This window comes from Choloepus didactylus, chromosome 4, assembly GCF_015220235.1.
Source record: "Choloepus didactylus isolate mChoDid1 chromosome 4, mChoDid1.pri, whole genome shotgun sequence".
In the NCBI taxonomy this organism is placed as follows: domain Eukaryota; kingdom Metazoa; phylum Chordata; class Mammalia; order Pilosa; family Megalonychidae; genus Choloepus; species Choloepus didactylus.
Genome location: NC_051310.1, coordinates 62,384,436 through 62,408,128, shown reverse-complemented (window position 1 = coordinate 62,408,128; position 23,693 = coordinate 62,384,436). Strand labels below are relative to the sequence as shown.

At 36.0% G+C, this 23,693-nt stretch overlaps 1 protein-coding gene across 3 annotated transcripts in view; it reads left to right on the top strand.

The window, feature by feature from the left end:
* The window catches only part of ATL1 (atlastin GTPase 1), a 146,143-nt gene that overhangs the window by 54,794 nt on the left and 67,656 nt on the right, over positions 1 to 23,693 (top strand). The window contains exon 3 of one of the 3 annotated variants that reach the window (XM_037832753.1): positions 4,575 to 4,617. The exons of the other annotated variants lie outside the window; for them this stretch is intronic. The gene's annotated coding sequence lies outside the window, so the exon portion shown is untranslated. The remainder of the gene's footprint in view (positions 1 to 4,574; positions 4,618 to 23,693) is intronic. 3 annotated transcript variants of the gene reach the window in all.

The following is a 23,693-nucleotide window of genomic DNA, read 5'->3' as shown; positions in this document are numbered from 1 at the left end:
TTCTCATTTCCCTGATCATTTTATGATTTTACCATATATTCCTATATAATCTATTATTTTAGGTTTATGTTTTTGAAAACCTAAATAAGAGGAATCTAGAATATGAATTTTTCCACAAAGTATTTTGTTCATTCAATATCCTTACCCACAATTGCTATTATAATGGTGTGAAATGATATCTCATGTTTTAAATCTGCATTTCCTAATTACCATTGTGGTGTGAACATATTTTCATGTATTTATTTGTAATTTCATATTTCCTTCTCTTTGCCTGTTTGCCCTTTGGCCAGCTTTCCTTACTGCATGAATTTTTTTCATATTTTGGATATAAGTCCTTTATTGGTTATTTGTGTAACAGATACATGACTTTGCGCTCTTTATGGTATATTTTAATGAACAGAAGTTTTATATTTAAATGTAGTCTATTTGATCAGTATTTTCTTTCTTAGATTGTATTTTTTGTATCTTAAGAAATATTTCCCTACCTCAAAGTTATAAAATATTTTCATATATTATCTGGTTTTAAAATTTTGCACTTCATTTTAAGTTCTGAATCCATCTAGATTTTATTTTTATGGATAGAGTAATGTAGAAATCCCTTTTAAATTTTTTTCCAATGTGGTTAGCCAAGTGTCCCAGATCCATTATTGAATAATCCATCCTTTCCCCATGGATCTCTAAACCATACTGTTATATATTATTTCTGAATATGGGCTGCCTATTCTATTGCAGTGCTATTTTTCTATTCCTGTGACAATATCACTCAGTTTTAATTACTGTAGTTTCATAATGTCTTTATACGTCATAGGGCAGAAGTTTTCCATTGTGTTCTTCAGAGATAACTTGAACTATTCTTTATTCTTGGAGTTTTGCTCTTCTATAAAATTTCAGAATCGGATTGTCAAGATCTTTGAAAAAGCCTGTTGGGAAATTTTAAATTGAAATTACATCCAGTTTAGAGATTAATTTGAGAGAATTGAGAAATTTATTGTATTGAATGTTCCTATTCATGTACATGGTATATTCCTTCATTTATTTAGGCCCCATTTTTTTTTTTTTTAAGCTTTTCAATAGAGTTTTAAAAATTCTCATTGAAGGGCTTTCACATTTTTTGATAGATTTTATGTCTGGATTCCTTACATTTTTGTTGCCATGATTTTTCCCTATTATGCTTTTCTATTGGCTATTAATAGAATATAGAAATGCAAAAGAATTTTACATATTTATCTTGTATCTAGCAACCTTACTAAACTCTCTTAATTCTAATAAATTGCTCTTTGATTCTTTAGGATTTTCTGTAAGGAAACATATCACCTGCAATAATGACAGCTTTGTTCATTCCTTTTGAATCTTTTATTGCTTTTTCTTGTCTGTCTTCATCAGAATGTTCTCCTTTATTCCCATGTAATAGTGGGTTTTTTTTTTTTAAATCATCACTGGTTAATTAATTTTAATGTTTTTTTCTTATTTAATCTGTTATTATGTTTAATTACATTAATAGGTCTTCTATGTTGAAGTGATCCTAGAATAAAGCTAGGCTAGTCATGCTGAATTATCTTTCTTTATTCATTGCTGCATTTGTTTGCTAACTGTTTATGATTTCTGCAAGCATGCTTACAACTAAATTTTCTTACAGCTAACATTTTCCTTGTCAAACTTCGGTATCAAGGTCATACAGCTTTATAAAATGAGTGGGAGCTTGTTCCTTTTGTTTTATTTTCTGGAAAAGTTTAGGTAAATTAGAATGATCTAATTTTGGAAAAATAATCTATTAAGCCATCTTGATCTGCTGTTTTATAGGATGGTTTTGAACTCTTGATTCAATGTCTACATTGGTTATGGAACAATTAGAGCTTTCTATTTCTTCTTGGGTCGGTTTTGCTAATTTAAACTTTCTTGGTATCTGTCCATTTTATCAACTTGACATAAAGTTGTTCTTAATTTTCTGTTATTTTCTCTGCTTAATTTTGTTTGTGTCTTCTGTGTTTTATCTTTTATTGCTAAACTCTTTTTACTCTCTTTTCTATTTACTTAATTTCTCTTCATATCTATTGTTTACTTGTACTTTCTTTGGGTTTATTCTTTATTCTCTTTCTAATTTAAAAAGTTGGATACTGAGCTCATTAATTTTCGGATTTCTTCATTTTCTAATATATGCCTTTAAGCCTATAGATTTTCTCTAGAAATCAATTTTGTTGTATTCTATGTATGTTAATATGTAGTAGATTTTATTCTTATTCAGTTTTAAGTATGTTAAATGATGGTAATGATTTCATCCGTTACCCATGAATATATAAAATGTATTTTTATAAGCTATATTTTTATGATTGATTTCATACTTAATTGTATTCTAGTCAGAGTATATGTTGTAAAGCTGCATCCCTTTCTATGGTGATAGAAATGTTATATATCTACACTGTGGTAAGTGGCTATTGAGCACTTGAAATGTGGCTAGTGTGCCTGAGGAATGAAATTCTTCATTTTTCCATTTTAATTAATTTAAATTTAAATTATCACCCATCTCTAGTGGCTACCATACAGGGAAACTCATGTTTATAGAATATCCAGGCTTTGAACTTTGTTGAAACTTGCTTTATGTCTTAGTACATGCTTATTATTTATAAATATTCCGTGTTGGCTTAAAAAGCATCTTATGTTCTCTAATTTTTGATTTAGTGTGCTATATGTGTCCATTAGCTCAAACTTATTAAATGTATTATTCATATCTTCCATATTCTGATTTTTGGACTGCTTGATCTACCACATACTCATATGATAGATATTTTTCAATTCTAAGAAAGATATATGTTAAAAAATATCTTTTTCAAATGGTGGGTTTTTCAACTTCTTCTTGATGTTATGTTAAGCTTTGTTTTTATATACTTTTGAGCTATGTTATTATGTGCATACATATTTGGAATTGTTATATCTTCCTGATAAATTGAACCTTTTATTTTTATGTAGTGAGTTTCTTTATCTTGAGAATGTTTTTTGCTCCAAAATCTACTTTGTCTCATTAATATAAATGCTTCATATTTCTTTTACTGGTTTATTTCATGGGCCCACTGAGTAGGCATTTAGGTGACTAGGGAAAGAAGCTGACTGATATTCACAGAATGAATCATCTTGTCCACCTGATTTTTGAGGGCCTCCTCTTTAGCATTCCAAAGGTCTATTCAGATACATCTTCTAGTGTCTGACCATCTAGCCAAAGTGTTAGCTACTCTCCATGAATTGATGTAGTTCCCTCCCTTTGTCAGTGTGCTGCAAGCCTCATTCTGCTATTCTTTCGTATATCTATCCATTCTGTTAGAAGACAATAAAGGCTTTTCCTTCATTCTATCTTGCAAATGTTACAGGTGCCTTTCATTGGCAAAATCTAAATCAGAACCTGGCTAAGAAGAAAGTTTAAGAATTACAGTACTGTAGTTTCCACACTTCCAGTCCTTGCAATATTGAGAAGGATGTAGAATGGTGGAGACAGTCCAGAGCGTGAACAGAGTAACCACCCATTTTCAGAACAGCTGACTCACAGCTGATTTAAGGACCAGAAAATTCCTTAGAAACCAAGTACTTCTAAAATTGATTTTCTTCGTTGTCTTAGTTTGTCAGGCTGCTATGACAAATACCACACAATGAGTGGGTTGTCTTAAACTATGGGAATTTATTGGCTAATGGTTTTGAGACTAGAAGACGTACAAAATCAAGATATCAGTAAAGCTTGCTTTCTCCCCAAAGACTGTAGCATCCAATGCTGGCTGGTGGCAGTGCTTGGAATTCTTGGCTTTAATATCTGCTGCCCAACATATGGCAATGTCCTCTCCTTTATTGCTTCTGTGACTTCCTGGTTATCTTGATCAGGCCTCCAGTAATCTGAATTAAGACCTACCCCCACTGAGTTGGGCCACACCTCAACCAAATGTAGTATCTTTAAGAGATCCTGTTTACAATGAGTTCACACCCACAGGGGCTTAATTAAGACTAGCAGCTTATTTGTTGGGGTACAAAATGTAACGTACCATATTCAGTGACTATAAATACATGTATATTTATTTGTTTTCCTTGATGGGAATTATATTTCCCATCTGTTTTTTTCACTTAAAATATGTGAACATGTTTCCTTATGATCAGGCCTTTTTCTATAATGTGACTTCAAATCCCTGAATATTTTGTATAGTAAACCTATACCATAATTTATTTACAATACCTTACTGTTAGACATTTATATTGTTTCTATTTTGTTACTATATAAATAATGCTGTTAAGAACCTCTTTGAAGACAAATACATGTGCACAGTCTGATCATTTCCTTAGGATAACTTCCTGGAAATGGAGTTGTTTCATGAAAAATATGTATATATTTCAATGTATTTCAATGTTTCCAATGCTGCGTATGTGTGTATTTTTAACCTTTGCCAGTTATTATGGTCAAAAAGGTTATCTTCTTTTCTTTTGCATTTCTTTAATTGCTAGTAAGACTGAACATTTTCCCATATGTCTATTAGCCATTTGTATTTCTTTTTTATCAGTTACTTATCTTTCTATTGAAGTCTTTTTTTTTTTTTTTTTTTTAGGGTTTCCAGTGCCCTGATCATGATGGTATTGTTTTCTCTAGAGGTACCCATTGATCCATTTTGTATCCAATAAAAAGCCTGTTAAATGATTTACTTATTTCTTCCAAGGCCTTGAAGTTGAGGAACCTTCATTATTCATTTAACCCTCTTTCTCAAGAATATCATTAGCAGCAGAATTATTTGAAAGGTTTCATGATAGGGTTTTGAGATCTAGTATGTATAATCATCTCCTTCTAACTCATATCTCTACTCTTGTTTTGACATTCTTAAGATTCATTTTTATGGATTAATATTTTAGGTTTTTTTCCTTAACTCCATTTTGTCTGTTTCTGTAGAATCTCAAAAGAGAGTTGCTATTATTTTTGAATTTGTTCTTGGTTGCTCATTCAGACATGTTTTCTCTGTCATTCTTTTCAGGTTCTACTTAATAGTTTAAGAAAAGTAGTATTTTCTTTTTATTTTATTTGTCAAGAGAAAGTTTCCTAGGTACTCTCTTTTCTCTATAATGGCTCCAATATACTCAGTTTGTCTACTTGCTTGGTTTAATTTTTACTGAAAAGATGGATTATATATTGTATACAAAGCTTATAATGAAGAAAATTAGAAAAACATTCCAATAGCATTTCCAGTATATTAAAATGATTATGCTCCCCTTTCTAAATTGTTTGAAGATTCCCTTTCTACATATCTAATCCAGTAGCTGAGTAGCAAGCTTCCAGTGATTTAGAACACCCCATAGACTAGAAAAGTCCCCCAGAGCCCCTATATTGATACAAGATATATAAAAAGGGGGAAATGATATACATATATAGTTGGGTCTCTCCTTGTAAACCATCCATTTGTATCATACACAGTAAAATGCTAATTCCCATCTGGTTTGTTGCTGGTCTAATTCCCTCCCTTATCCCTTTTAAGATTTACATAGTGCTCAGAGAATTGAAACTAAGTTTAATTTAGCAAAAAATAAGTAAGAAGATAGAAATCTGGTACTGAGGAAACTTGTTACACATTACAAAGGATTTGGGGGTTATCTTTCATCTTAGATTAAAAAGGAGACTACTTATTGCTAAGATAACATGTAGTTATGAATAATGAATCAAGTGAATGCCATTCATTCTTAATACCTTGCATTCTAATACCTTTTCAAAAGTTATTTTTCATTAAATTTATGTAAACATATTTATTTCACATCTACTGTGTATGAGCTTCTATTATAAGGTTTTCAAGAAATACAAAGATGAATAAGGCAGTCTCTGTTCTCCAGATATTTTTAGTCTATGTTTTCCATTTTGTTTTCAAATTTCATTTCTGTTGGATTCTCCATCTGGGAGCTAGGCCGGGACCTGGACTGCTTCTGTGACCTGCTCTGAGGTGGAGACTGTTGAGCCAGCGTCTCCACCTCCTGTGTGGAATGAAGGCTGCCTTTTCCAGATTTCAGAGCAACTGACATTTTTAAAAATAGCTTTGTTCACAGCTATATTGAGATGTAATTTACATATCATTCAATTCACTCTTTTAAATTAAAAGTTACAATTCAGTGGCTTTTATTGTGTTCACCGAGTCGTACATCCATCACCACAGTCAATTTGAGAATATTTTCATTGTAACAAAAAGAAACCCCATAACCCTTAGCCATCACCCCTCAATCCACCCACCCCTGCCCCTCACCACACCCTACCCCCATGCCTAGACTACCACTAATATACTTTCTGTCTCTATAGATGTGACTGTTCTGGACATTTCATGTAAATGGAATCAGACAATATGTGATCCTGTATGACTGGCTTCTTTCATTGAATATAATGTTTTCAAGGGTTTTCCATGTTGTAGCATGTACCAGTACTACATTCATTTTTATTGTTAAATAAAACAGTTTCCATTATATGGCTATGCCACGTTTTATTTATACTTTCATTAATTGATGGACATTTGGGTTATAGCTTTTTTATATGGTTTTGTATGTGAATGTTGATGGCCATAAATATAAGTATAGGTTGACTATAATTATAGATTTTAGATAGAAAGTCTTTCTTAACTTTAGGTGGATGGAAACTATTGACTACATATTTATAAAGATCCGACCAATTTTTTTGGTCATTTTTTTGGTTTACTAAAGCTGCCAAATGCAATATACAGAAATGGATTGGCTTTTACAATGGGGATTCATTAAGTTACAATTAACAGTTCATAGGCCATGAAAATGTCCAAATTAAGGCATCTACAAGTGGAAAGGCTGCTGGCATCTGGAGTTCCTCTGTTACATGGAAGGCACATGGCGATGTCTGCTGGTCCTTCTCTCCTGAGTTCTGGTTTCAAGGTCTCTGTCTCTCAGCTATTGTGGTCTTTCTTGCCTCTCTGGCTGTTTCCACCCCGCCCCCCCCCCCCTCCATGTTTCTGCCTTTTATCTTCTCATAAAGGGCTCAGTAAAGGAGTAAGACCCACCTTCAATTGGATGGGTCACATCTCAATTGAAATATCCTAACCAAAAGTCCCACCTACGATAGGTCTGCACCCACAAGAAAGGATTGAAAGAACATGGCCTGTTGTGGGGTACATAACAGCTCCATACCAGCACAGTCATTCACTCTATTATTTAATTACATTACAAAAATTATTTGTGTATTTAAAAATTTACCTTACCAAAAATGAATATTTAATATGGTATTTTGCCTATATTGTAATGTGTCTTCTTCCCATAAACTATCTCATTACTTTATATCACAGCTCAGATATTTGTTTTATTTTTTAGTGTATTTAAATCACACCTAATCCAGAATTTTTGGGTGATTGCTCCCTCTTCTTCATTAATTCCATATGTAATTCTTCAAGGGCCTTGAACACAAACTGAAAGTTCAGAGTTGTCTGCCTCATCCATACCGAATATTCAAGTTGGAGTAGGAAAGGATAATCATGTACAAACCCTCAAAAGAAATGTTTTCCCTTTCTCTCACCGTAATATCCAATCTGTCCAAATCCTTTCAGATCCATACTATGCCCTACTCTCCCTTATTTTGTCTCTCATAACTCTTTCAGTCTCATCTTCTCCTACTCTCTCCTGTTTCCATATTGTACTCTCTTCTCTTCCTTAAATGTGCCAAACACACTTCCACACACATTTTAAACAATAATACCATGCTCTGCACACTGTTTTTACCTTGAGTTTTTCCATAATATTTATTGATAATTGTTCCAAATGGTTTTCCTCATGGCTTCTTTACACCTACTTTATATTTCACAGGTAGATAACCATAATTTGTTAATCTGTCCTGCGTGATAGCTATTTAAATTGCTTCTTGTGTTTTGCATGTGTGTAAGTATATCTGTAAGATGAAGTCCTTGAAGTAGCATTTCTGGGTTAGGAAGTATGTACATTTGTATTTGATAATTATTTGCTAAATTGCTGTTCAAAGATACTGTATCCATTTTAATTCCCACCTTCAGTGCTTGAGAGTACGGATTCATTACCCAACCAACAAAAAGAAATTATCACACTTTTTGATCCTTGCAAATTTGATATATAAAAAGGTATCAGTATCATTTTATTTTCATTTTTTATTTGCATGAGAATGAATGTCTGTTGATACTGTATTTTTTTGTTGATTGCTTGTTTGCATCTTTTGTTCACTTTTCCTGCTTCACACTTAGGTCTATGATTTATTTGGAATTGATTTTTTTATATAGTGGAAGGGAGGAATGTAGGTTCATTTTTTTCCCTATATGAATATCCAGTTGATTTAGCATCATTTGCTAAAAATATCGTCTTTGGCACTTATAATAGTGGCACCTTTGTGGGTCTGCTTCCAGAATCTTTCTAGTCTTTTCTATTTGTCTTTTTGTCCATCCGTGTGACAGTATCACCCTTTCTTAATTACTGTAGATTTTTATTATCTGTTGGTGTCTATATAAGTTTTCCAACTTTGTTCTTCTTCAAGTTTGTCTTTCTTATTCTTGGCCTTTTGCCTTTCCATATGTGCCGGTGTGAATGTATTGTGTCCCCCAAATGCCATTATCTTTGTGGTCTTGTTGGACAGACGTTTTTGGTGCTGGTTAGATTTGCTTGGAATGTGCCCCACTCAGCTGTGGGTAATAATTTTGATGAGCTGTTCCCATGGAGGTGTGGCCCCACCCATTCGGGGTGGGCCTTGATCAGTGGAGCCATATAAATGAACTGACAGAGAGAGAAAACTCAGGGAGCGCAGCTGGGAGTGATGTTTGAAGAAGAGCAAGCTTGCTAGAGAGGAATGTCCTGGGAGAAAGCCGTTTTGAGGCCGGAGCTTTGGAGCAGACGCCAGCTGCCTTCCCAGCTAACAGAGGTTTTCCGGACGCCATTGGCCATCCTCCAGTGAAGGTACCTGATTGCTGAGGTGTTACCTTGGATGCTTTGTGGCCTTAAGACTGTAACTGTGTAGTGAAATAAACCCCTGTTGTATAAAAGCCTATTCATCTCTGGTGTTTTGTATTCTGCAGCATTAGCAAACTAGAACAGATTTTGGTACCGGAGAAGTGGGGTGATTTGCTGCTGAGTTTGCAAACACCAAACATGTTGGAACGGCTTTTCAAATGGATAAGGGGAATATGCTGGAAGAATTGTGAGGAGCTTGATAGAAAAGGCCTAAACTGCTTTGAAGAGACTGTGGAAATATGGACTCTAAAGATATTTCTGATGAGGTCTTGAACAGAAATGATGGACGTGTTGTTGTGAACTGGAAGAAAGGCGATCCTTGTTTTAAAGTGGCAGAGAATTTGGCAAAATTGAGTCGTGGTGTCAGATGGAAGGAAGAATCTGGAAGCAACAACCTGGAATATTTAGCTGAGGAGATCTCCAGACTACGTGTGGAGGATGTATCTTGGCTTCTCCTTGCAGCTTATAGTAAAATGCGAGCAGAGAGAGATAAGCTTAGAACTGAACTCTTGGGTTCAAAGAGACCAGAAGGTGAAAATTATGAGTCTCCAGGGGGTGGAATCCCAGAAGCTACAGCCCAACATGAGGATATAACCAAACATGGAACCCAGCCGCCATTTCAGTACAAGCCAAGATTGGAAAAGGAGTTAAGCAGAAGGGATTTGTGGAAAGTCCTATTGTCTGATGGCTTTGACCCCTGCGTGCTTCATGCAAAGCCAGCAGAATTTTTGCGAGATCTTTATGGACAGAGCCATTGCTGGTCTGGACTGGAGGAGACAGACAAGGAAAAAATTAAAGGAAAAACCTCTTCAAAGACAGAGCCATGGAGATTGAGGTCTGGAGTCAGGAGGTCTCGGGCTGGGAGAGCGGAGCAGCCCACAGGCATGGAAAGGGTGAGTTTGCCCTGGAGGTCGAGGGCGGGCTTTCCGCCTCGATGCTCTGGAAGAGTTTTGCCACCTGAGGTCCCAAAGAGGGCGGAGCACATTCCCAGGGAATTGGGGAGAGCCTGGCTGCCACCACACTGTTCTGAAGGGGTTGAGCGTGTGCCCCAGAGATGGAAAAGAATCCGGGAGCTGCCCCAATGTTTGAGGAGGGTGGGGCCAAGAAGGTGGTCTCCCCAATGTGTGGATATGTTGGAGCACTCACCCAAGCATTTGGAGAGGAAACAGCTGCCAAAAAGGCCCTTGGGAAGGGTTAGGCTCCCGCTTTCCCAAGCCCCAAGGATGCAACGTTGTTCTGTTAATGACTCTCAGACTTTGAAATCTAATGGAGTTTGTCCTGCAGGTTTTAGGAACTGTTTTGCTCCTGTTAACCCTGTTTTCCTTACTGTTTCTCCTTATGGCAATGGAAATGTTTATCCTATGAATGTCCCTCCTTTGTATATTGGAAGCATATAACTTGTTCTAAGTTCACAGATCCACAGCTAGAGGGGAATTATGCCTTAGGACTGACCACGCCTAAATTGATTTTGATGGGATTTTGTACTTAACTTTTGTTACTGAAATGATTTAAGTTTTTGTGATATTGTGATGAAATGACTGTAGTTTGTATTTGGAAAGATAATGTCATTTTGGGGTCCAGGGGGCGGAATGTGCCGGTGTGAATGTATTGTGTCCCCCAAATGCCATTATCTTTGTGGTCTTGTTGGACAGACATTTTTGGTGCTGGTTAGATTTGCTTGGAATGTGCCCCACTCAGCTGTGGGTAATAATTTTGATGAGCTGTTCCCATGGGGGTGTGGCCCCGCCCATTTGGGGTGGGCCTTGATCAGTGGAGCCATATAAATGAACTGACTGAAAGAGAGAAAACTCAGGGAGCGCAGCTGGGAGTGATGTTTGAAGAGGAGCAAGCTTGCTAGAGAGGAACGTCCTGGGAGAAAGCTGTTTTGAGGCCGGAGCTTTGGAGCAGATGCCAGCTGCCTTCCCAGCTAACAGAGGTTTTCCGGACGCCATTGGCCATCCTCCAGTGAAGGTACCTGATTGCTGAGGTGTTACCTTGGACGCTTTGTGGCCTTAAGACTGTAACTGTGTAGTGAAATAAACCCCTGTTGTATAAAAGCCTATCCATCTCTGGTGTTTTGCATTCTGCAGCATTAGCAAACTAGAACACCATATCAGCTTGTTAATTTGTAAAAGAAAAGAAATGGTGTTGTTAATTTGTACAAGAAAGATTGCTGAGAATTTGATTGGGATTTCAATAAACCTGACAACTGGGGAGCACTGACACATTTACAATATAGTCTTCCAGTCTGTGAATATGTATATCCCTTTTTCAGTAATATTTTGTCTCTTTCTGTAGAAGTCTTGAATATATTTCATTAGATTTCAGTGATTTGTTGGAGCTGGATGCTACCAGCTCTTGGAAACAAACAGATTAGGTGCATTGTTTCTCATTTCCTTTATCAGTGACATCACATTGATAGATTGAAATTGGCCATGGTGCTAATATTTACATCACAGAAACTGGCAAATGCTAAGATCAGGATTTTTCTCCACCCTCCCACTGGCAAGAACTCATTGTTAAACATTTACCAGCATACCACTTAAATTTATAACTAAGTTTATGAGGTTTTGTAATGGTATGTAAATGATATTTTTTTCATCTTTAAAAATTCAGGTAATTATACATACACAGTAAAATTCACCCTTTGAGTGTACAGTTCTGTGACTTTTGACAAATGTATGCAGTTGTGTCATGACTACCAAATCAGGATATAGAACTGTTCCATAACCCAGGTAATTTCCTCGTATTCCCTTGTCATCAACCCTTACTCCCAACCCTAGCACCTGGCAACCACTATTCTACTTTCTGTCTCTATAGAATTATATATTCTGTACATTTTACATAAATGGCTCCTTTCACTAAGAATAATTTATCTGAGATTCATCCATGTTGATGCATCAGTAGTTCATGCCTTTTTTTTTTTTTTTTTTTTTTTTTTTTGTGGGCAATATTCATTATATGGATATACCATATAAGCGGTTCTGCAATTATTATCAGATAGGTGAGGTTGGCTAATGATTCTGCAATTATTAGATATCAGATAGGTCAGGTTGGCTAATCTTATGTATCTTTACTGATTTTTTTTGTCTGAAATTTTAGACAATAGGAAAAATACAATGCACCAAAAGTTTCTCAAGAAGAAATGCAAAGCTTATTACTACTAACTATAGCTATAGTATCATAAATATTAAAGAAATTGAGGTAGCAGTTAATCATATCATGAAGAAAACACCAAACCCAGACAGTTTTACAGAAGAGTTCTATTTTTGAAAGAACTTTCCACTCCAATCTTTTATTACAAACTCTTCCTGAAGATAGAAGAGGAATAATTTGCTAACTCATTGTATAAAGCTAGTATAACTTTAACAATAAAGTTAGCCAAGGACAAAATGAGGAAGGAAAATCTTACACAACTCATTTATGAGTATAGAGGCAAAATTCCCAAACAAAATTTTAGCAAACTGAATCTAACAGTATATAGATAAGATACTATATTCTGAAAACATTAGGTCCATATATAAATGCAAAGATATATTACTGCATTAACAGATTAAAGGAGAAAAACATGATCATCTCAATAGATGCAGAAAAAAGATTTGATAAAGTTTATTACCCATTTATGATTTAAAAAAAAACTCATAGTAAAATAGAAATAAAATGGAACTTCCTTAATCTGATAAGATAAAGTGTATCTACCAAACCAAATCAAACAAAAAACTATAACAAATATGACCCCAAAAGAGGAAATATTGGAAATATTTTTTAAATTAATAAGTTAAAGTTAATAAGCACAAGTCATGAGAGAGAAAACAGATAAATGGGAACTCCTCAAAAGTAAAAGCTTCTGTACCTCAAAGGAATTTGTCAAAAAGGTGATGAGACAGTCAACTCAATGGGAGAAAATATTTGGAAACCATCTAACTGATAAGAGACTGATATCTTGTACGTCTAACGAGAGCTTACAACTCAATGACAGCAGTACAAATAGCCCAATTAGAAAATGGGCAAAAGATATGAAAAGACATTTCTCTGAAGAGGAAATACAAATGGCTAAAAAACACATGAAAAAATGTTCATCTTCGATAACTATTAGGGAGATGCAAATCAAGACCACAATGAGGTATCTTCTCATACCAATAAGAATGGCTGCCATTAAATAAACAGGAAACTACAAATGCTGGAGAGGATGTGGAGAAATTGGAACTTTTATTCATTGCTGGTAGGAATGTATAATGGTACAGCCACTCTGGAAGACAGTTTGGTGCTTCCTCAGAAAACTAGGTATTGAGTTACCCTACGATCCAGCAATTTCACTTCTCAGCATTTACCCAGAGAACCTGAAAGCAGTGACAGGAACAGATATTTGCACACTGATATTCATAGCGGCATTGTTCACAATTGCCAAGAAATGGAAACAATCTAAATGTCGTACATCAGATGAATGGATAAACAAAATGCGGTACATACATACCACAGCAGTGAGAAGAAATGAGGTCATGAAGTATATGACAACATGGATGAACCTTGAGGACATGATTTGAGTGAAATAAGTCAGACACAAAAGGCGAAACATTGTATTTTACCACTGATGTGAACTTTTATTGTAGAATGTAGGGGACCTAGAGATAGATAGCAGTTAGTGAAGGGGGAACAATAATCTAGTAAGAACAGATAAGATATTGAGAGATAATCTTAATGATATGGGAATGTTCAGCAATGACTGGTTTGTTAATTTTTTTTGTGGTATAGAAGAGCATATTGGAAGCAATGAAGTTATTTCAGGATATTTGTTATTCCTGTTCCTTTGTTTTATTTTATCTGGAAACAGGTTTTTTTTTTTTTTAATAAATAAAGTTAATAGAAAATAAATAAAATTAATAAGTTGTACCTATTAAAATCAGAAGTTATGCACACTATCACCACTTCTATTCAACATTGTACAGGCAGTCCAATAAGACAAGAAAAAATAAATACATAAGGTTTAGAAAGAGAGAAATAAAACAGTCATTATTTGTAGGTTATATTTCTATTTCTACATTAAAAAACCCAAAAGGATCTACACAAAATTTACCAAAAATAATAGGGCTTAGCAAATGTTTCCATATAAAGCCAATACATCAAAGTCAACTCCAGTTCATTACCCAAGCAACAAACAACTGGAAAACCTAATTAAAACAACAGCAAAGATACCAGTTATAGTTAGCAATGAAAACTACAATGTACCTAGGAATAAATCTGTCAAATCTCCTCTCCCAGAATCACGAATTATAAAAACTTTACTGAGAAGATTATAGGCAGAGAGATATCCCATGTCTATGGATTGCAAGACTTAATGCAATTTCAATAAAAATTCAATTAACATACTGATTCTAATATTTATATGGAAAGGGTCAAAATAGTCAAGACCAATAATAATTAGAAGAATGAGATGTTTGCCCTACTATATATAATTACATTTTATAAAGTTGTTTCATTTGAGATAGTGAAGTATTGGTGCAGGGATTCACAAAATTGATGAATGGATCAGAATTGAGAGCTCAGAAACAAAGTCATACGTACTGTTCTGGTTTGCTAATGCTGCAACAATGCAAAACACCAAAAATGGACTGGCTTTTTAGAGGGGGTTTATTTGGTTACACAGTTACAGTCTTGAGCCATAAAGTGTCCATCAACAAAGGGTACCTTCACTGGAGAAAGGCTATTGGCATCCGGAAAACCTGTTAGCTGGGAAGGCACATGGCTGGCATCTGCTTGCTCCCAGATTGCATTTCAAAATTGCATTCTCCAAAATGTCTGCATCAGCTTCCAACGGCCGTCTTCAAAATGTCTGTCTCAGCTACAGCTTCTCTCAGCTTCCATGCATGCTTCAAAGTGTCCCTCTTGGCTGTAGCAAGCTCGCTCCTTCTGTCTGAGCTTATATAGTGCTCCAGTAAACCAATCAAGCCCATGCTGAATGGGTGGGGCCACACCTCCATGGAAACCATTCAACAGAGTTATCACCCACAGTTGGATGGGGTGCATCTCCATGGAAACAACCCAATCCAAACATTCCAACCTAATAAACACCAAAACATCTGCCCCCACAAGACTACACCAAAGAACATGCCTTTTTTCTGGGGGACATAATACATACAAACTGTCACATTCCAACCGCTAGATCCCAGAAAAACATGATCTTTCCATATACAAAATACATTCATCCCATCACAATATCACAGAAACTTAAATCATTTCAGTAACAATAGTTAAGTACAAGATCCCATCAAAATCAATTACAGGCGTGGTCGATCCTAAGGCATAATTCTCCTTTAACTGTGGATCTGTGAAATTTAGAACAAGTTATGTGCTTCCAATATACAAAGGAGGGACAGTCATAGGATAAACATTCCCATTGCCATAAGGAGAAAGTGAAAGGAAAACAGGGTTAACAGGACCAAAACAGTTCTTAAAACCCACAGGGCAAACTCCTTTAGATTTCAAAGTCTGAGAGTCATTTACAGAACGACATTGCATCCTTGGGGCTTGAAAGAGCGGGAGTCCAACCCTTTCTAAAGGCTTTTGTGGTAGCCCTTTTCTCTCCAACATATGGGTGAGTGCTCCAACATATCCACACATTGGGGAGACCAGCTTCTTCTCAGCTCCACCCTCCTCATTCTGTCCACCTGGAGGAACTAGAGAAAGAACAGCGAACTAAGCACAAAGCAAACAGAAGGAAAGAAATAACAAAGATTAGAGCAGAAATAAATGAAACTGAGAACAGGAAAACAATAGAGAGAATCAACAAAACCAGAAGTTGGTTCTTCGAGAAAATCGACAAAATTGATGGACTAGGCTAACAAAAGAAAAAAAAAGAGAGAGAGAGAGAGAGAGTGGATACAAATAAATACAATCAGAAATGGGAAAGGAAACATAACTACTGGCCCTGCAGAAATAAAGGAGATAATGAGAAGATACTATGAGCAACTCTATGCTAATAAACTAGACAACTTACGTGAAATGGACAACTTCCTAGAAAAGCACAAACAACCAACACTGACCTGAAAAGAAGTAGACGACCTCAACAAACCAATCACAATTAAAGGGATTGAGTCAGTCATCAAAAAGCTCCCCAAAAAGAAAAGCCTGGGACCAGATGGCTTCACATGTGAATTTTAACAAACATTCAAGAAAGAATTAATACCAATCCTGCTCAAACTCTTCAAAAAAGATTGAAGAGGAGGAAAGCTACCCAACTCATTCTATGAAGCCAACATCACCATAATACCAAAATCACACAAAGATACTACAAAAAAAAGAAAATTATAGACCAATCTCTTTAATGAATATAGATGCAAAAATTCTCAACAAAAGACTCACAAATTGAATCCAGCAGCACATTAAAAAAAATTATACACCATGACCAAGTGGGGTTTATTCCAGGTATGCAAGGGTGGTTCAACACAAGAAAATCAATTAATGTAATACACCACATCAATAAATCAAAGCAGAAGAACCACATGATCATCTCAATAGATGCAGAAAAGGCATTTGACAAAATTCAACATCCTTTCTTGATGAAAACACTTCAAAGGATAGAAATAGAAGAGAATTTTCTCAATATGATAAAGGCAATATATGAAAACCCACATCTAACATCGTACTCAATGGGAAGAGACTGAAAGCTTTCCCTCTAAGATCAGGAACAAGGCAGGGATGTCCACTGTCACCACTGTTTTTCAGCATTGTGCTGGAAGTTCTAGCTAGAGCAATTAGGCAAGAAAAAGAAATAAAGGGCATTCAAATTGAAGAGGAAGAAGTAAAATTTTCACTGTTTGCGGATGACATAATTCTATATGTAGAAAATCTGGAAAAATCTGCAGCAAAGCTATTAGAGCTAATCAATGAATACAGCAAAGTGGCAGGCTATAAATCAACACACAAAAATCTGTAGTGTTCTTATACACAAGTAATGTGCAACAAGAGGAAGAAACCAAAAAAAAAAAAATTCTGTTTACAATAGCAACCAAAAAAATAAAGTATTTAGGAATAAACTTAACAAAGGCTACAAAAGACCTATACAAAGAAAACTACAAGAAACTGCTAAAAGAAATCAAACAGGACCTAAAAAATGAAAGAACATACCATGTTCATGGATTGGAAGACTAAATATAATTAACATGTCAACTCTACCTAAACTGATTTTTACATTCAATGCAATATCAATTTAAATCCCAACAACTTACTTTGCAGAAATAGAAAAACCAGTAAAAAAATTTATTGGAAGGGCAAGGTGCCCCCAGTAGCCAAAAATATCTTGAGACAGAGGAACGAAGTGGGAGGTCTCATTACCTGACTTTGAAGCATATTACAAAGCTACAGTGCTCAAAACAGCATGGTACTGGCATAAGGATAGAGATACCAACCAGTGGAATCGAATTGACTGTTCAGAAATAGACTCTTGCATCTACAGACAATTGATCTTTGATAAGGCAGTCAGGCCAAAGCAACTGGGACAGAGCAGCCTCTTCAATAAATGGTGTTTGGAGAACTGGATATCCATTTCCAAAAGAGTGAAAGAGGACCCCTATCTCACACCTTATACAAAAATTAACTTGAAGTGGATCAAAGACCTAAACATTAGTGCTAAGACTGTAAGTCTCTTAGAAGAAAATATAGGGCAATTTCCTAAAGATCTTGTGATAGGAGGTGGTTTCCTAGACCTTATACCCAAAGCATGAGCAACCAAAGAACAAATAGACAAATGGGATCTCCTCAAAATCAAACATTTTGTGCATCAAAGGACTTCATTAGAAAAGTAAAAAGGCAGCCTACACAATGGGAGACAATATTTGGAAACCATATATCAGATAACGGTTTAATATCCCGAATATATAAAGTGATCCTACAACTCAACAACAGAAAGACCAACAACTCTATCTATCTATCTATCTATCTATCTATCTATCTATCTATCTATTTATTTATTTATTTTGATTGAAACTGATTTGTTTCTCAAGAGTTTGGGATTCCAGCATCCTGACCCAATATGGGAGAAGTTTGTCTTTACCAAAGTCAGAAAAATAAAAGAAAATGCATACATGGGCCCTCATCTCAAGTGGGCCCTGGCTTAAGAAAATCTTATCTATGACATCTCTGGTTCAGAAGACAAATTGGTGGGCTGGTTATTTGCCTTACAAAAGACTGATTCACTTAACAAAAGAGTTTACTCAAAGGTTCCTTTAAGAAGGAAAGCCCCCTGGTGCATTTAATGATATTGGATTAAAAAAAATGATCCCTACCATTCAAGGCACTGGACTGTAACTATGTGAATGCATTGTATTGTATTGTAAGAATGGAAATAAGAGAACTCTTTGAAAAATGGACCATTTTTGGCCCAAGGTAACACAAGAAGGGGGCAAAATGAGTTTTCTTGGCCTAAAATCCCCAGCTTTCTGGGGAGACTTTGGGAATTTATGTAATTTATTTAAGACCAACTAAGCCCAAGGCCTGTGACATGCCCATTTTGAGAAATAGCCTATGCCAAACTTTGGGTCAAAGTTCCAACTTTGCTCTTGCTGACCCCTGTCACCTGCCCTAATCATAAAGGCATTCAGACGTGAGCTCAACTCCATCCTGTGATCAACCCAATTTAAAAATGGGCAAAAGACATGACAGGACACTTCTCAGAAGAAGAAATACAAATGGCTCAAAAACATGAGAAAATGCTCAACTTCACTGGCCATTGGGGAAATGCAAATCAAAACCACAGTGAGATATCATCTCACACCTACCATAATGGCCATTATCCAAAAAACAGAAAATTACAAGTCCTGGAGAGGATGTGGAGAAAGAGGCACACTTATTCATTGTTGGTGGGAATGTAGAATGGTGCAACCACTCTGGAATACAGTGTGGAGGTACTCAAGAAGCTAAATATAGATTTGCCATATGACCCAGCTATTCCATTGCTAGGTATATACTCAAAGGAACTGCAAGTTAAGACACAAATGGACATTTGTAAACTGATGTTTATTGTGGCATTCTTTGTGATTGCCAAGGGATGGAAGCAGCCCAAATGTCCATCAATGGATGAGTGGATAAACAAACTGTGGTATATACACATGATGGAATATTATGCAGCTGTAAGACAGAACAAAAACATGGAACATACAATAACATGGATGAACTTTGAGAACATTATGTTGAGGGAAGTTAGAAACAGAAGGACAAATACTGTATGGTCTCACTAATATGAACTAACATTCATAAGCAAACCTTGAGAGTTAAAAGCTGATAACAGAGGCTACCAGGAGATAGAAAGAGGGTAGAGATTGGGCATTTGATGCTGAAAGACTACAGAGTGTTCAGCAGGATTGATTTTATAGATCCAGAAATAGGTAGCATAATACTGTGTGATGGTAGCACAATATTGTAAGTGCACTGAACAAAGATGCCTGTGAGTAAAGCTGAAAGAGGTGGGATAGGGGAATGTATGACAACAGAGGTAAAGATAGATGATAAACACCGGGACTGTATAACTTGGCAAAAACTGGAGTGGCCAATGACTGTTGCTAAACGTAGAAATATAAAAATGTTTTTACATATGGGAGAACAAATGAATGTCAAGCATGTAGATTGTTGAAAAAGGGATGGTATTTGGGGAAAAAACATAATCAAAGCAGATGGAGTCTATGGTCAGCAGTAACATTGTAGTATGCTTCCATTGAATGTAACAAAGGCAATATACCAAAGCTAAATGTGTATGAGAGGGGGATATAAGGGAGGGATATGGGATTCTTGGTGGTGGTGGTGTTTTCTGTCCATACTATTATTGTATTGTATGCCATTTTCTTTTTCTTTTTATTATCTTTTTTTATTATTCACCCCCCAAAATACTTTTTCATAGTAATCAATATGTTCAAGTGCTGACTGTGGTGATAAATGTACAACTATATGATGATACCGTGAACAACTGACTGTACACTGTAGGTAATTGTGTGGTATGTGAATATATCTCTATAAAATTGTACAAAAAACATCAATGGGGTAAAAGTGCTGGAGAAACATGGAGAGAGGGATGTATCTATCTACTGTTGATGAGGAGGCAGAATGCTGTAGCCTTCCTGGAGGTCAGTGTGGTGGTTCCACAAGAAGCTAAGTATGTGGGGGCCATAAGGTCCTGCAGCCTTGTTAGGGGGTATGTACTTGGAAGATCTGAGAGCAGACACATGAATGGACATTTATACACTGGTGATTATGGAGGCAGTATTCATGATTTGCAATGAGTGGAGGTGGCCTAAGGTTACACCGATTCAGGAACAGAATGGTGAACTGTGGTGTATGCATACAATGGAATATTGAGCAACTAGGAGAAGAAGTGAAGCTGTGAGACACGCAATGAGGTGAATGGATCCTGTAGACAGCATTTTGGGTGAAGTACGCCAGAAACAAAGGGAAACACTATAATGCCTCACCAATATGGACTAACTACAATGTGTAAACTCAGAACTGAATCTTAGAGCACAGCCTAACAGGGAAATGATTATTGTAATAGTGCCTAGATTGTAAGCTCTTACAGCAGTCAAATCTATTCCTGAATTGTAATGGCTATCTCCGAACTCTGAGATGCTGATGATCCCTTTGTGTATAACCTTACGGGTCTCTGGAACATCGGGTATCTGTGTGACACCTGAAACTCAGTGCTAGAGCTCAGCAGATATGAATGTCAGTATTAGGGTGTATAGCAACTGTTTAAAAAAAAAAGCTGAAAAAGAGCCCAGACTTCAATTAGAGATATGAATGAAGCAGATCTGGTTAAGACTAGGGCAGATCGGGCCAAAGGGTAAAGGTTGAAACTGACTGTGTGTTAAAACTTCAACTTCCATGTGAGACCAAGGGAAGAAATGTTTATTTGGTCCAGCATTTATATTTTCTAAACAATGTAACTTCTACAGTCAGTTTGTTCAGACACCACAATTACATGGAACTTTGAATAGGAAGTGAGATATGATAGGTTTGTATAGGTTAGAGTGAAATAGGGACACATCCCAAAGTAATTTGGACAGAGAATAAAAGTATATATACAGGGCCCCCCTGAGGAGCTGGGGGAAAATGCGAAAGTGTTGGACTTCCTCACCTGGATTGTTGCTGATGTTCTCACAAACATTGAAGACTGACAGCTTGGTATGCCAAGCCCTCTATCTTGGGGCTTGCCCTTATGAAGCTCATTACTGCAAAGGAGAGGCTAAACCTGCTTATAATTGTGCCTAAGAGTCTCCCCCTGAGTACCTCTTTGTTGCTCAGATGTGCCCCCTCTCTCTCTAACTAAGCCACCTTGGCAGGTGAACTCACTGCCCTCCCCGCTACGTGGGGCCTGACTCCCAGGGGTGTAAATCTCCCTGGCAACACAGGATATGACTCTGGAGGATGAATCTGGACTCAGCATTGTGGGATTGAGAACATCTTCTTGACCAAAAGGGGGATGCAAAATGAAATGAAATAAAGTTTCAGTGGCTGAGAGATTTCAAATGGAGTCAAGAGGTCACTCTGGTGGGCATTCTTACTCACTATATAGATAACACTTTTTAGATTTTAATGTATTGGAATAGCTAGAAGTAAATACCTGAAACTATCAAACTCCAACCCAGTAGCCTTTACTCTTGAAGATGATTATATAACAATGTAGCTTATAAGGGGTAACAGTGTGAGTGTGAAAACCTTGTGGATCACACTCCCTTTATCCAGTGTATGGATGGATGAGTAGAAAACTAAATGAAAAATAGGGTGGGATGGGGGGTGATTTGGGTGTTCTTTTTTACTTTTATTTTTTATTCTTATTCTGATTCTTTCTGGTGTAAGGAAAATGTTCAAAAATAGATTGGGGTGATGAATGCATAACTATATGATGGTACTGTGAACAGTTGATTGTACACCATAGGTGATTGTATGGTATGTGTCTACATCTCAACAAAACTGAATTTAATTAAAAAAAAAAAGTAAGCTCTAAACTAGAAGGTTTTTGCCAATCATATAACTAACAAAGGGCTAGCATTCAGAATACTTAAGGAACTACCACAAATCAATAAGAAAAATACAAACAGCCTGATAGAAAACTGAGCAAAGAACATGTGCTCACTTCATAAGCAATTAGAGAAAGGTGTGTGAAGACCACAGGGAGATACAATTTTATACCAAATAATTGACAAAAATCAAGACGTCAGACAAAACCATGTATTGGAAAGGACATGAATCAATAGGATGTCTTATAAATTTCTGTGGGGTGAGTGAGTGAAAAGTTTGTCCAACCACTTTGAGAAGACAATTTTGTATCATGCTGTAAAGCTGAATATTTGAAAAACTTACAACCCAGAAGTTCCATTCCTGCATGCATTCCCAAGAGGACCTCTTGCATATGTATATCTTGCTACAATCTTATAGAATTATTTTAATCTGTAGAAAGTTGTGATTTAATTTCCTTCTCCAAAGGTGTTTCCCTATCTAAAATATTATGTCTAGCCAGGGTACCTGATTCAGTTATGCACTCAGATCATGACTATAGCATAGGCAAGGACCTTCATCAAAAAAAAAAAAAAAAAAATGCATTTGCTATCCTCAAAAAGGGCCTTTGTGTTGAGGCCAAAATTAAAGGGAGAACACAGTGCTGGAATCAAACATAAATAGATAATAAATAATAGTATTACTAGGGGTCACCATTTATTAAGCACTTATTATGCGTCAGGTTATGTGTTCTGCATTTGATAAAATTTATTTAATTTAATCTTCACAAAGCCTCTCTGGTGCCATTATTAATCACATTTTTTAGATGGAACATGGGGAGAGAAGTAATTTTCACAGCTTCATATATGTTGTAAGTTGGGAAGTTGGGATTTTAACAAAGGCTCTCTGACTCCAGCATCTGTGATATGGCCATATAGAAGTTAATATGTTTTGGATATAAAATCAATTTCTCTTTACTTTGCAGAGAGAAAAACTCTGATTTATGGCTATGGGCAGTGGTCTGTTGTCTCCAGATGCTCTGTACTATTGTTGAGAAAGTATCAGTGTGTATCTGTCTCCACTAATGAAAAACTAAAATTACATATTAGATTTGCAGTATTGTCTAATAACGTTATCTTATATACAAACAACAATATAGATAGATGTACATGTGATACATCAATGTGATCTGAAGATGCATTTAAGATTATGCTGAAATGTAATTGCCTTGGTTTTCTCTAGTTATAATATTTCTTATCCAATGGAAATCATGAAGAGTATCTATTTAAATAGCTTTTCAAAATTTTAAATGAAAGATTAAAAGCTCAGTTTGTTTGAAAATTAATAATATTAAGGGTTAATTTGAGGCTATGTCATAAATTTGACCTGAAGAGTATTGACTTTGGTGTCACTGCTCCTCGGTTGGTGTATGTTTTGACTTTCTGCAAACAAAGCAAAGGAACCCACTTAATTTGTTATCCAAGAGTTATTTTGGTTATTACTGAAGAGGCAGAATATTATAGTAGAAAGGTCTGAGATGAAAGTTTAAAGACCTGGGATCTAGTCCCAAACTGACGGAATACTATCCATGTGAACTTGGATCTATCACTTCCTATTGGATATGATCTTGGGAGAGTTACTTAATCTCTCAAATTCTTACTTTCCTCCTTGTCAAAAATACAGACAATAATAGCTACCTTGCTAAGATATTAAAAGGGTTATATAATTAACACAAGAAA